Source organism: Notothenia rossii, assembly GCF_949606895.1.
Source record: "Notothenia rossii genome assembly, chromosome: 6".
Taxonomy (NCBI): Eukaryota; Metazoa; Chordata; class Actinopteri; order Perciformes; family Nototheniidae; genus Notothenia; species Notothenia rossii.
Genome location: NC_136909.1, coordinates 4,908,042 through 4,920,945, shown reverse-complemented (window position 1 = coordinate 4,920,945; position 12,904 = coordinate 4,908,042). Strand labels below are relative to the sequence as shown.

At 37.3% G+C, this 12,904-nt stretch overlaps 1 protein-coding gene across 1 annotated transcript in view; it reads right to left on the bottom strand.

Moving 5' to 3' along the window:
* The window catches only part of citb (citron rho-interacting serine/threonine kinase b), a 124,499-nt gene extending 118,763 nt beyond the window's left edge, over positions 1-5,736 (bottom strand). The window contains exons 1-3 of the mRNA XM_079687075.1: positions 5,573-5,736; positions 2,820-2,908; positions 2,097-2,249 (exon numbers count right to left, since the gene is read on the bottom strand). The gene's annotated coding sequence lies outside the window, so the exon portion shown is untranslated. The remainder of the gene's footprint in view (positions 1-2,096; positions 2,250-2,819; positions 2,909-5,572) is intronic.
* Positions 5,737-12,904: the final 7,168 nt, after the last annotated feature.

Sequence of the window (12,904 nt, the reverse complement as noted above, 5' to 3'; positions counted from 1 at the left end):
TACAATAACGTAAAATATATTTAGTCACCTAAGATTTCTTTAGCACATAGGTAATTCGTTATACATTTTAACATGTTTATTTCTATAAACTCATGAGCATATTTATAGTAAACACAAGATTTAAAGTGGCTATTTTGCAAAATGTGTGCAGAGAATGTCAGCTTAACAGATCTGTCGATTAAATCAATGAATCAATTAGTTTGTTTAGACCACTGAAGACAGTCCTGCTATATACTCCCATCCTTCATCCGTCAAAACATCCATCTATTAATCATGTGCTGTGTCTCTCCAACTATCTCTTCATTAAAATTCTGTTTTGTTCTGCCTGAAAAGTCAGTTCTGTAATTCCCGATCCAGCTGAAGAGGCAGCAGAAAGAAGCAGAAAGAGTTTCTTCACCTCTCCTCCACCCTTTGAAAAACCTGCTGTTACCATAGAGATACTTTCCTCCAACCACAGTCTTCATCTTGTCACACTTTTTACAACCGAGAATCTCACATCCCAGACAACTTAATCCCCTTCCCACCTGAAGGCTTACAGAGAGCATCTGGGTACCCCCTGCTTATAATAGACATCCTGATATATTTAAAAACCTCCTGATTCTTGGTGTACAATCGTCTGATTTCTCAGAAAAAAAGTATCATTTATGACTATTTAAAATCAATATAGAGGTTGAAGTCCATTCATGAAATTTGAAATGTTTTCTCAGAATTTGGAAAATTATCCTCAGAATTTGGACTTTTCTCAGAATTTAGACTTATTTCAGAATATTTCTCTTTGATTTTTGAAAAATGTTCTCAGTATTTTGGCTTTTTTTCTTAGTATTTTGACTTTTGTCAGAATTTTTTTATGTTTTCTCAGAACTTTTTTCTCTGATTTTTGACATTTTCTTCTCAGCATTTTGACCTTATCGAATTCTTAATGGTTGTGCACTATTACACTGCACTAAAAAAACAGCACAGTTTGAATTTTTTTCTCAGAATTTTCACTTTTATTATTATTATTAAGTCTATTTAAAATCAGCACAGAGGTTTAACTCCACCCCGACAAGTGATAGGCATCTGTATGAGCGCATGCTACGGGAAAAGAGATGGAATAAACAGAGCATTCTGACTTTTTTCAGATCATTTTCACTTTTTTTCGCATTATTTAACTTTTTTTCAGAATGCTGACTTTTTAAAAATGTTGACTTTTCTCAGATTTTTTACTTTTTTTCTCAACATTTTCACTTTTTTCTCCGAAAGATTGACTTTTCTTTCAGAATGTTGACTGAATTCTGAGTGGGTGTGCACTATTTTGTATCTATGACACCTGCTTATCGTAGACATCCAGATACACTTCCCCAGTCTTGGTGTACAATAATCTGATTCCTCTGCATTTCTCTTATTATGACTATTTAAAAACATCACAGAGTTTGCACTCCACCCCGAGGAGTGATAGGTATCTGTATGAGAGCAGGCTGCAGGAAGAGAGCTGGGAAAAAAGAGCATTCTCACTTTTTTCTCAGAATTGTGACTTTTGTTCTCAACATTTTGACTACCATCTGATTCCTCAAGGGGGGGAAAAGCATGCATTTCTCTTATTATGACTATTTAAAAACAGCACAGAGTTTCCACTCCACCCCAAGGAGTGATAGGTATCTGTATGAGAGCAGGCTGCAGGACGAGAGCTGGGAAAAAAGAGCATTCTCACTTTTTTCTCAGAATTGTGACTTTTGTTCTCAACATTTTGACTATCATCTGATTCCTCAAGGGGGGGAAAAGCATGCATTTCCCTAAATATGACTATTTAAAAACATCACAGAGTTTGCACTCCACCCCGGGGAGTGATAGTCATCTGTATGAGAGCAGGCTGCAGGAAGAGAGCTGGGCAAACACAGCATTTCAGTGTCGTGACCGAGAACAGAGACAAGACACAGCCGCTGCATACAAACTACCAACGCTATCTCATCACTCTGTGAACCCTCCGCTGCACTTTCAGTCAGCTCCAACATGCTGACATGGAGGAAACAACCACAACAACGCAGGAAAACACACACATCTACCCTCCCTCCTTTCTTTCTCTATCTGAATAATAAGTAGAATATCACAGCACTTACTCAGAGACTGCTACAGCTGACAGCTTTTCTCCGAAGCTACTCAGATACGGCACCTCCTCGTCCAGTAAGCCCGATCATGTGGGGTCTCCCTGGGAAGCCACCAGCCAGAATGAGAGCTTCGCTGCTTCATCAAATTCGGGGATGTCATCCTCACTGAGGGGGAGAGTGGGGGGTGGGAGAGAGAGAAAGGGAGAGAGAGATGTGTTGTGGCAGAGATTACAGAGCGAGTGGAGGAGAGACAGAGGAATGGTATTGTAGAGAAATGCAGCAGATCACATACTGTAGAGCGAGAGGAAGATCCCACCTCTCTCTCTCTCTCTCTCTCTCTCTCTCCCTCTCTCTCTCTCTGTCAATACAATACAAAGGGGCTTTATTGGCATGACCACATGTTAAACATAATATTGCCAAAGCATTCCGCACAAGGCGTTATAACAGAACAAAACAAAAATCAACACTAAACATGAATGTCAACAATACATGACACCATAACAGAAAACATACTGTATATGACAACAACGTGCAAATAAAAAATATATATACACACATCTTTCTCTCCCTCTCTCCCTTTCTCTCTCTCTCCCTCTCTCTCCCCCTTTCTCCTTCCTCCTCTCCTCGTACTGCAGCAGCCGTCACTAATCACACTGATTTATGCTGTTTGACACTCAGCTCACAAACTACTGAACATGAAGTCTACTCGAATTGTGCGGCTCATTAGACACTCACCACAATAACCCGAAACACACCTCCACATGATGAGCAGCAGAGAGGCTGTGATGAAGAAGAGGAGGAGGAAGTATTACTGCAAGAATCATCTGCAAGTAAACAAGAAGATTTAAATAGAAATGGAAATGCATGAAGGCTGAAAATACAGTATGTAATGTGATGCTTTCGTATGAAGTGAAACGACTTAAATGTATTTAAAATGCATGTAAACAGAGGTGCAAGAAGTATTCAGATATTGTAGTAAAAGTAGAAGTATTCAGATCTTGTAGTAAAAGTAGAAGTACTCAGATCTTGTACTTGAGTAAAAGTAGAAGTACTCAGATCTTGTAATCGAGTAAAAGTAGAAGTACTCAAATCTTGTACTTGAGTAAAAGTAGAAGTACTCAAATCTTGTACTTGAGTAAAAGTAGAAGTACTCAAATCTTGTACTTGAGTAAAAGTAGAAGTACTCAGATCTTGTAATCGAGTAAAAGTAGAAGTACTCAAATCTTGTACTTGAGTAAAAGTAGAAGTACTCAGGTCTTGTACTTGAGTAAAAGTAGAAGTACCAGAGTGTAGGAATACTCTGTTACAGTAAAAGTCCTGCATTCAAAATGTTCCTCAAGTAAAATTAGAAAAGTATTCTCATCAAAATATAGTTAAAGTAGAGACAGTAAAAGTAGTCATTGTGCAGATTGGTCCATTTCAGAATAATATATATGATATGTTTTATAATGATTGATCATGAAAGTGTTCTCAAAGCTGGTAAAGGTGCAGCTAGTCTGAATTACTTTGTATACTGCAGGGTAGCTTGTGAATTTACTACACACCATGTCGTGAAACAACAAGGCCTCCAGAGTCCAGGCTCACCTCAGGTTTCTGGTTTTAATGCTACTGTGAGCCAAGTGACACGTCACCGTGATACTGCACACATATAGTGACAGATCACACACACACACACACACACACACACACACACACACACACACACACACACACACACACACACACACACACACACACACACACACACACACACACACACACACACACACACACACACACACACACACACACACACACAGATGGCTGGCAAGCATCAGTACATCAGCGCAGAAGAACAGACCAATTGTACGAGAGAGAGAGAGAGTTACAGTAATCAGAGGCAGACGCTACTACAGGTGAATGGGTTAAAAAAAACGAACTAATAGATATCAACATGAAACTTGTTGAGATGATTACTGACACTAAGAGAATATCTTTTTGTATTGCAAGTTTTCCGACATATTCCATTTAAATATGCAAATGAGGCATTATCGTGTCAACTATGTGATTGTTTGCATGTTTCGTGAACAGAGAGTTACAGTAATCAGTGGCAGGCGCTGACACTGCAGGTGAATGGGGTAAAACAAATAACTAATAGATATCAACATGAAGCTTCCTGAGTTGAACACTGACACTAAGAGAATAAGTTATTATATCGCAAGTTTTCCGACATATTCAATTTAAATATGCAAATGAGGCCTTATCGTGTCAAGTGCTTGTTTGCATACATTTCAAGAACCAAAACGTGAACATTGGTGTACGTAATGTTTTTAAAATACTGTTTTATTTTGTTGACATATTGAAGTCAAATCATTCCATAGATCAATTGTATGCATTTTTTGAGTTTTAAAGTGTTTCTAAATGAGTGTGTGTTTGGTGTCAGCTTCTGTAAAAAGCTTCAGGATAGAGAGAGGAAAATGAGTGTGTAGTTTGGTGTGTGTAAGAGCTAATGAAGTGGAGATTTCTGCTGAGAGAGGAGGAGATACACAGCCTTTAAACGGTTTTTATAATAAAAGCCCATTCAAGAGACTACAGCTGAATAGGATAAACGTCTTTAAATAATAAACAACACAATGTTCCCAGGTAATTACTCGTATGAAGACAATTCAGTTTGGAATTTCACGTTTTCTGAAATGCTGTGTTTGAATATGCAAATTAGGCATTATGTAATGATAATTCAGGAGATATTTACAGACACAAATAATAAACCTGTAAAGCTCACGTAAAAACCTTTGCTTGGTTGTATAACAATGAAGAGTAATGTGTAAGTAAAGTATACACGATAGACTGAATATATAAAAGGTAAACAGCCCCATTAACGGTCCAGGAAACTTTTTTTTTTAATTGAGAAAAGACCCCTTAAACTATGACTTCTGGTGATGTTAGAGAGGGGGGGGGGACAAATTGAGTGTGGTTAGCTATGAATCTTCCAAAACTTCCAAATACCTTGTCCTGGACATAGTTTCTACAGTATAAACTGTACAACAGTACAGTTGGCCCACACAAACTGCAGAACACCGGGGCTTTGGGAACACTCAAAATTACTTTAAATGATTTAATTCCCATTTAACCTGTTATGGGGCTTTTTGCCCCCGTTTCTTTTTTCACGAAACTGTGTCTCAGGGCTTCTTAAAATGTAATAAACTACTCATGTGTCCTGCTCATTTAACAGGAAGAAACTCAGCTAACTGATGATGTGAACCATGTTTACCGAAACAAAACACAAGTCTCACAAGAAGCGTGAGCGAAAAAATGCTAACGCACTCTAGGTATAAATCAATCGATATACTTATCGGATATGCACAAACAAGTTTAGCTAACAAGCTGAGATTCCACAGATTCTAGAAATATAAGTATAATCACTGAGCGATCAGAACTCGCGACAGGGGAAGCAAATACAGACATCACATGACGTAGCTTTAGGTAGCAAAACACGGAGATATGCTCACCTTTTGCTGTTATTCTGATCAAAAACGAGAAAAACGAGAAGGTTAATCCATAGATTAATCCAATGTGTCTGTAACTTTGAAAAAATTATTGATAATCCATAATTCAATTTTTATGTCAAAACGGAGTTTTCATATTAGCTGCTAATGATAGCTTCCAGAGTGAATGACAGCTTCCTGTTTTGTCTCCTTGGATACGAGTCCAAACAACTCACAGACTGCACCGGGCGCTGATGTAGGCGCCCTCAGATTTGACGACACTGATTGGCTGAAATTATGTTTCGACGTTATAGTTTAAAGATAGCAACAGTTGGCTTCTGCACTTGCTGCACTCTCGTCTGGGCGCTGTGCATAGCACCCAAACAGTCCAGGCAGGAAACATGTGACTTATCAGTAACTTTAGACATCGTAACACAATTTTAAACGAGATTTTATTGTAGATTATACATTTTACTGATACCAATTATACAATATTTACCTTGTTTATTAAAAATAAAAATAAAAAATCTATATTTTTTAAATATAATATATATATTTTTTTTAATGTGGGAAGAGGGGGGGCCGCCACTGCTAACGTGTCTACGTACATGGACTCCCTTAGGATAGGTTGAGGGATAAGGGTAGCTAGTAAGAAGTAAGGAACAGAGGTGGAGAGGCTCAACATGTCTACGTACATGCACTCCCTTAGGATAGGTTGAGGGAATTTTTTTACACAAACACTCGTTTAAACATTTAACACACACCTACACACACACACACACACACACACACACACACACACACACAAACACACACACACACACACACACACACACACACACACACACACACACACACACACAGGCCAAGGATGAGGTCGTCGCCACAGAAACCGAGCATTCAGAGCGAGAGAACATCAAATCTGTCCAGGGAAAAGCTCAGAGAGAAGTGAAGGTAACACTTTCTATGAGGTCTAGATCTATAAACACACACTTATAAATCTGCTTAAAGCACTGTATAATTATATATATAAACACTCATACATATTCTTTTATAAAACATATTTGTACAGCTATGGGAACAACAAATAGAAACATTGGTGATGGAGTGGTGTTGGCAGTAACTAGGAAGTATTTTGATGCTTCCCAGAATAATTAATACACCACTGTAAATATTATAATATACATGGTACACACAGTATTTCACTATGTGCACATTTTTACTTTAACTTCTCATGTGTCTATAAATATTTCTATTGTATTTATTGTATTTTTTATTGGACATTTTAAGTTTACTTTATGATTTTCTTGTATTTAATATCAACCTTCAATCTGTATATGATATATTTTCTAGGACATTTATTTGTACTTCTTGTGTTTATATAAATATCTTTGTTTTTGTAATTACACATGATCACTTATATCCTTTTGTATATATATATATATTATTATTATTATTTTGTATTATCTTTTATTTTATTTTATTGAAAAATGTAGGAAATGTCACAAAACCCAATTTCCTTAATAAATACATTCATAATAAAATGCTTTGTATTGTGTTAGGATGATTGTTTTAAATCATATAAACATTTATGAGTGCTTATAATTATACAGAACAGATGATAACGTGTTATAAGTACGTTTATAATGCATTATCGACTTAGTTTTCCTTAAATAACCCTGAGAGAGAAGGGTCTGCTTTTAGAGAATACCGTTACATAATGCAGCGTGATTTCGTATCAGCATTTTGAGCATCCATAATAAATGCAACAGTAAAACTAGACCAGCTACTGTCCCTAAGATGGAAAAAACTATCAATTTAAATCAGTCTGCGTGCATTTACTTACACTACACAAAGGATACTTAGTCACAAGTGAAAGAAATACAGTTAAATATGTAATATCTGAGTTGTTATGATTTAATGAAGTCGGTCTCATGTTGGCAGCGATTTGGAGCATTGGGTTGCATCATACTGATGTTACCTAGCAACAAGCTACTGTGACAAATCCCAGCTGATCTCTGAAGTCGGATCTCACTTTAATGAAATGCAAGCAGAGGTGGGAAGTAACTAAGTAGATTTACTCAAGTACTGTACTTAAGGACAATTTTTAGGTACTTTTACTCCACTACATGTATTTAATACCTTTAGTTACTTTACAGATCTGGATGAATGATGTGAAATATAATCAAGTGTTAAATCAGACTTTAGTTCCACCTGGAGTAAATCCACAAGCTACCCTGCAGTATACAAAGTCATTGAAACTAGCTGCACCTTTACCAGCTTTGAGAACACTTTAATGATCAATCATTATAAAACATATCATATATATTATTCTGAAATGGACCAATCTGCACAATGACTACTTTTACTGTCGCTACTTTCACTATATTTTGATGAGAATACTTTTCTACTTTTACTTGAGGAACATTTTGAAGGCAGGACTTTTACTGTAACAGAGTATTCCTACACTCTGGTACTTCTACTTTTACTCAAGTACAAGATCTGAGTACTTCTACTTTTACTCAAGTACAAGGTCTGAGTACTTGTACTTTTACTCAAGAAAAAGATCTGAGTACTTATACTTTTACTCAAGTACAAGGTCCAAGTACTTGTACTTTTACTCAAGAAAAAGATCTGAGTACTTCTCCAAATATGTGCAGACACTTTGATGGATCTGAATAACCTCACATGGTAATTCCTCCACAGCAGCCTCAGCCCTCCTGATTTACCCAGAAGCTCTGGTGTAAAAACACTGCCCTCCACTGGCTAAACGTTAAATAATGTACACACCTTGAGTTACGTGATGCTGGTGTGAGGTTGGGGATATCAGAGAGAAACACTGCGAGGTCTGAAGGCTTCTGTTATATAACAATAATAAAAGTGAAGACGTTGCTCTACAGACTGCAGACTGACAGGAATAATGGAGAGGGACTCAGGAGGGATTTAAGATTGCTTTCTCATTTGGTTAATCACATACAGTCTATGGGTAAAGTACGTTTTATTATGTAAGGGGAACAGTACGGTAAACGTCCACCTTTGTATATTCGCAGCTTGCAAAATAAACATCTTTAAATAATAAACACATCCCAGGTACTTAAGACAATTAAGTTTGGTGTTTCAAGATTTAATTCAACACAAATTATGTCAGTATTTTCATTATAAATTGTACTTATTATCGCATTTTAAATTATTTGTATTAATATTTTATTACTTTTGTTTTATTATATATTTTAATTATTGTATTCATGAGTTTAAAAAGTATTCGGGGAATTTAATTTTTTTATTTCTTTAATTATAAAAATGTTTCAGCTTTGTAATTTAAGGCATACAATAAGGCATGTTGCTTTCCCTTGTTTTTTTATACTGTGTGTTCAAAATAAAAGTTTGTCTAAGGACAAACAAGGTCAATAGATTTTTTTTTTTAGGGGGTATAGTTCCTCACAGATATACAGACAAAGCTTTTGGTGTTGTTTACAATCAATCATGAGTACAATGATTTTTTGTTTGGTTATAAACACTGGTGTTGGAGCTATATTTTTGCTTTATATTATTTAATAGTTAATTATTTATTTTCTAGCTGTTTTAGTTTATAGTGAATGTATTCTTAGTTAGTATTAAATGGACAAACAGATATTATTGTCTGGGCTTGGATCCTTTAAGATTCGCTAACTAGTGCCTCAGCGGCAGTATTATTTTAAGTTAATTATCTCTTTTATTTCTATATGATTTTGGCCGCTACCACTGGGGTTACACATGTTCACTACAGATATTTAAATATATATACATTTAGGAATCTTTACCACACATAATTTCCTCTTATTAAAACAAATTGTGCACCAAAAGTAAGCATCCTAAAGATAATGAAGAAACAGTTTTGGTAAAACACTGTCAGCAATTAGGCGGCTGATTGTTGCCCCATCTCTTTGGGGACAGTGAGTGTAATACCTCTTCTTTGCCAGAGAGGGAGCCATACATTAAAGATCCACGAGGAAGAGATTGTGATGTTGATCTAATTCCAAAAAGGCAAGGACATGTGTGATCATTTCCACTCTCTGACAACGAGCTACATGCAAATCCTAATGGGGACAAAACATTTATTTTATCTACCGGGAAAAAAGTAACGTTACATTTCGTTGTTTTACATATTTGTCTTTATATGAGATTAGATTAGAGCATTTATTGTCATTATACAAGTACAACGAGAAGAGTAGAGCTACTAGTGATGGGAGTTACGGCTCTTTGAAGGGAGCAGGATCTTACGGCTCCGTTCCTTTACGGGAGCCGTTCAAAAGAGCAGTTTTTTTTAAGTGGAGATTATTTGTTGACTCTGCTTTAAATTATATTTTGGCTTTACAAATGTTGCACTCCGCTTTATCAATGCCCAGGTTTTTGTTGAAGTGCATCCAAATGCTGCTGCGTTTTCGTATTTGGCTCATTTTTTCACCCGGAAAAAACACGTCGTCTACCTGTACCACTGAAGAGCGGCTGTCACCAAGTACGACTCGGTTCCCTTCGTTTGTACCAAGGAGCCGTTCAAAAGAATCGGAACGTATCGTAACATCACTAAGAGCTACTCCTTTTAAGGAACATTCAGAAAAGACAACATGCAACAAAGACACGCAGCATTCATACATAACAAAATAACAAAATAAAGTTAAGGATATCATCCAGTTAGTATAGTGTAGTAAATATGTTTGTGTGTATAATAAATGATATTGCACATGTATAGGAGGAGGACTAAGCGGTATTAGTGCAAGAGTTCAGTGTTACGCAGCGTCCACACGGCAGCGTGCGTTGAAGCTTGCCGGTGGGCTTGTCTGAAACTCGACCAACAACCAATCACATGAATCTCCCGCCCGGGACACACAAGCACGCGGTTTGATTGGCTAGAGCTTGTACTGGCATATGATTAGATTGGCTGACGCTTCCGTCGAAGCTTCAAAAGTTGAACTTTTCTCAACTTTTGATGCGAGCAAAGCGAAGCGACGGAACCACAATGCAGTTCGGCAAACCGTGACGTCACCCCATTCAAAGTGAATGGGAAGAAGCGTTGAAGCTTCAACGCACGCCGCCGTGTGGACGGGCCGTTAGATTGCTCTGGGGAGGAAACTGTCTTTGAGTCTGTTTGTCTTTCCTTTAAAGGTGGGGAAGGTAATTTTGGAGAAACCAGCTCGAGTGCGCTAGAATTTGAAAATATCAGACTTCCTTACAGAGCCCCTCCTCCAACACACACGAACGCGCACATGACCAATGAGGGCACGAGATAAGTTTGTGCACAGATGGAAGGCTGACAGGCAGGTAGGCCATCCAGTTACTTTAGCCGGGCCGGCTCAGATGATTGGTTGTGCTTTTTACAGTACTACAGCTTCCACAGATGATGTTTTTTTATGTATTTGTTGTCAAAGCACTTCAGATATTCATTCCTATCGGATGTTAAGAGTATTCCATGGAATATAACAACAAGTGTGTCTCGAGCCGGTTTCTCAAACTTACCTACCCCACCTTTAATGCAACATTAAAGGTTGTTTTACTTGCTTCTAAGCGCTTTGAGCACCAGGAAAAGCGCTTTATAAATGTAATGTATTATTATTATTATTATTATTATTATTATTATTATTAAAGACAAATAAGTAAAACAACTAAATGTAAGTAGTGTTGCATTTTATTGTTTTACTTATTTGTCTTTATTTGTATTCTAGTATTCATAATGTGTGCTTTTCTTCTTACGGTACATCCACATGGCAGCGTTGCGTTGAAGCTTGCCGGTGGGCGTGTCTGGCGTGCGACCAACAACCAATCACATGAATCTCCCGCCCCGGACACACAAGCACGCAGTTTGATTGGCTAGAGCTTGTACTGGCATATGATTTGGTTGGCTGGCGCTTCCGTCGACGCTTGAAAAGTTGAACTTTTCTCAACTTTTGAAGCGAGCAATGGAGGCAAAGCGACGGAACCACAATGCAGTTCGGCAAAGCCTGATGTCACCCCATTCAGAGTGCATGGGAAGCGTCTCCGTTGAAGCACGCGACGCTGCCGTGTGGACGAGCTGTTATTGTTCATATGTTAGCTCCTTTTGTATTATTGCATGCTTTTTTTTGTACCTGAAAGCCACTTTTGCTGTACATTTCCCAGCTGTGGGACTAATAGAGGATTTCTGATTCTGATTGAATTATTTCCCAACGTTTTTAAGATAAATAATAAATAACATAACAAAATAATAATATGGGAAAAAAGTCAAATGAGATTCAAAGTGTAGGAAAAAAGCATAAACATGCAAGGATAATTGAGAGGACTAAAAGCAAGTTGAGTTTTGTGACAGTTGCTCTATTTGAGAATAAATACAAATATTAATAAATAAATAAAAATGGAATAAAAAATATTAAGAAGGTAAAGTAAGAACAAAATATATATATAATAAAGTAAAAATAGAATAGAATAGAATAAAGACATGTCTAATACAAATTAAAATAGAGCAAAATAAAACTGAATAAGGACATTATATATATATAACAAAGATATTTATATATACGTAAGAGGTTAAAGTATATGTGTGCACATTCTACTCCAATATATAACATGTATAAAAACAGAGGTTGTTGTCTTGTATCTTCAATGATCTCACCCCCATCAGCCTTACACTAATAAGGATAATGCAGGCTGCTCAATTCACTCAGCTTAACGGTTTATCAATGTCAACAAAAATACAACAAAAATATTGATATAAACATAAGAGGTAAAAGTGAATTTGTGCACATGGTACTATATTATATATAAAATGTATGTAATGGGTTCAAAAACAGAGGTTGTTGTTGATGTTTTTGTTGTTGATGTTGTTTCCTTGTATTTTCAATGATCTCACCCCCAAAAGCTTTACACTAATAAGGATAATGCAGGCTGCTCAATTCACTCAGCTTAACGGTTTATCAATGTGAGGGGGGGGAGGGGGGGGTTGCATTGATGTGTTTTTAGGAAACCACCCATTAGCCAGTGGGTGTACTGTCAGAAGAGCGTTGGTGATTAAAGCCCCAACAGACTGAGGCCTGTACGACGAAGCCGGTTCAACAGACCCTGGGTATGCTAAATGGACTGTACTTATAAAGAGCTTTATCCAGTCTTTACGACCCCTCAAAGCGCTTTACATACTGCATGTCGTTCAACCATTCACACAGAGCAGTGTACCTTACTCTAGGACCTAACATTCACACACATTCACACACCGTTGGCCATCGGAAGCAACTCAGGGTTAAGCATCTTGCCCAAGGATACATCGACATGTTGACTGCATGGGCTGGGATCGAACCCACAACCTTCTCGCAGCCACTGTCGCCCTATGTTTGAGTTATCTGGCTTGAAGGT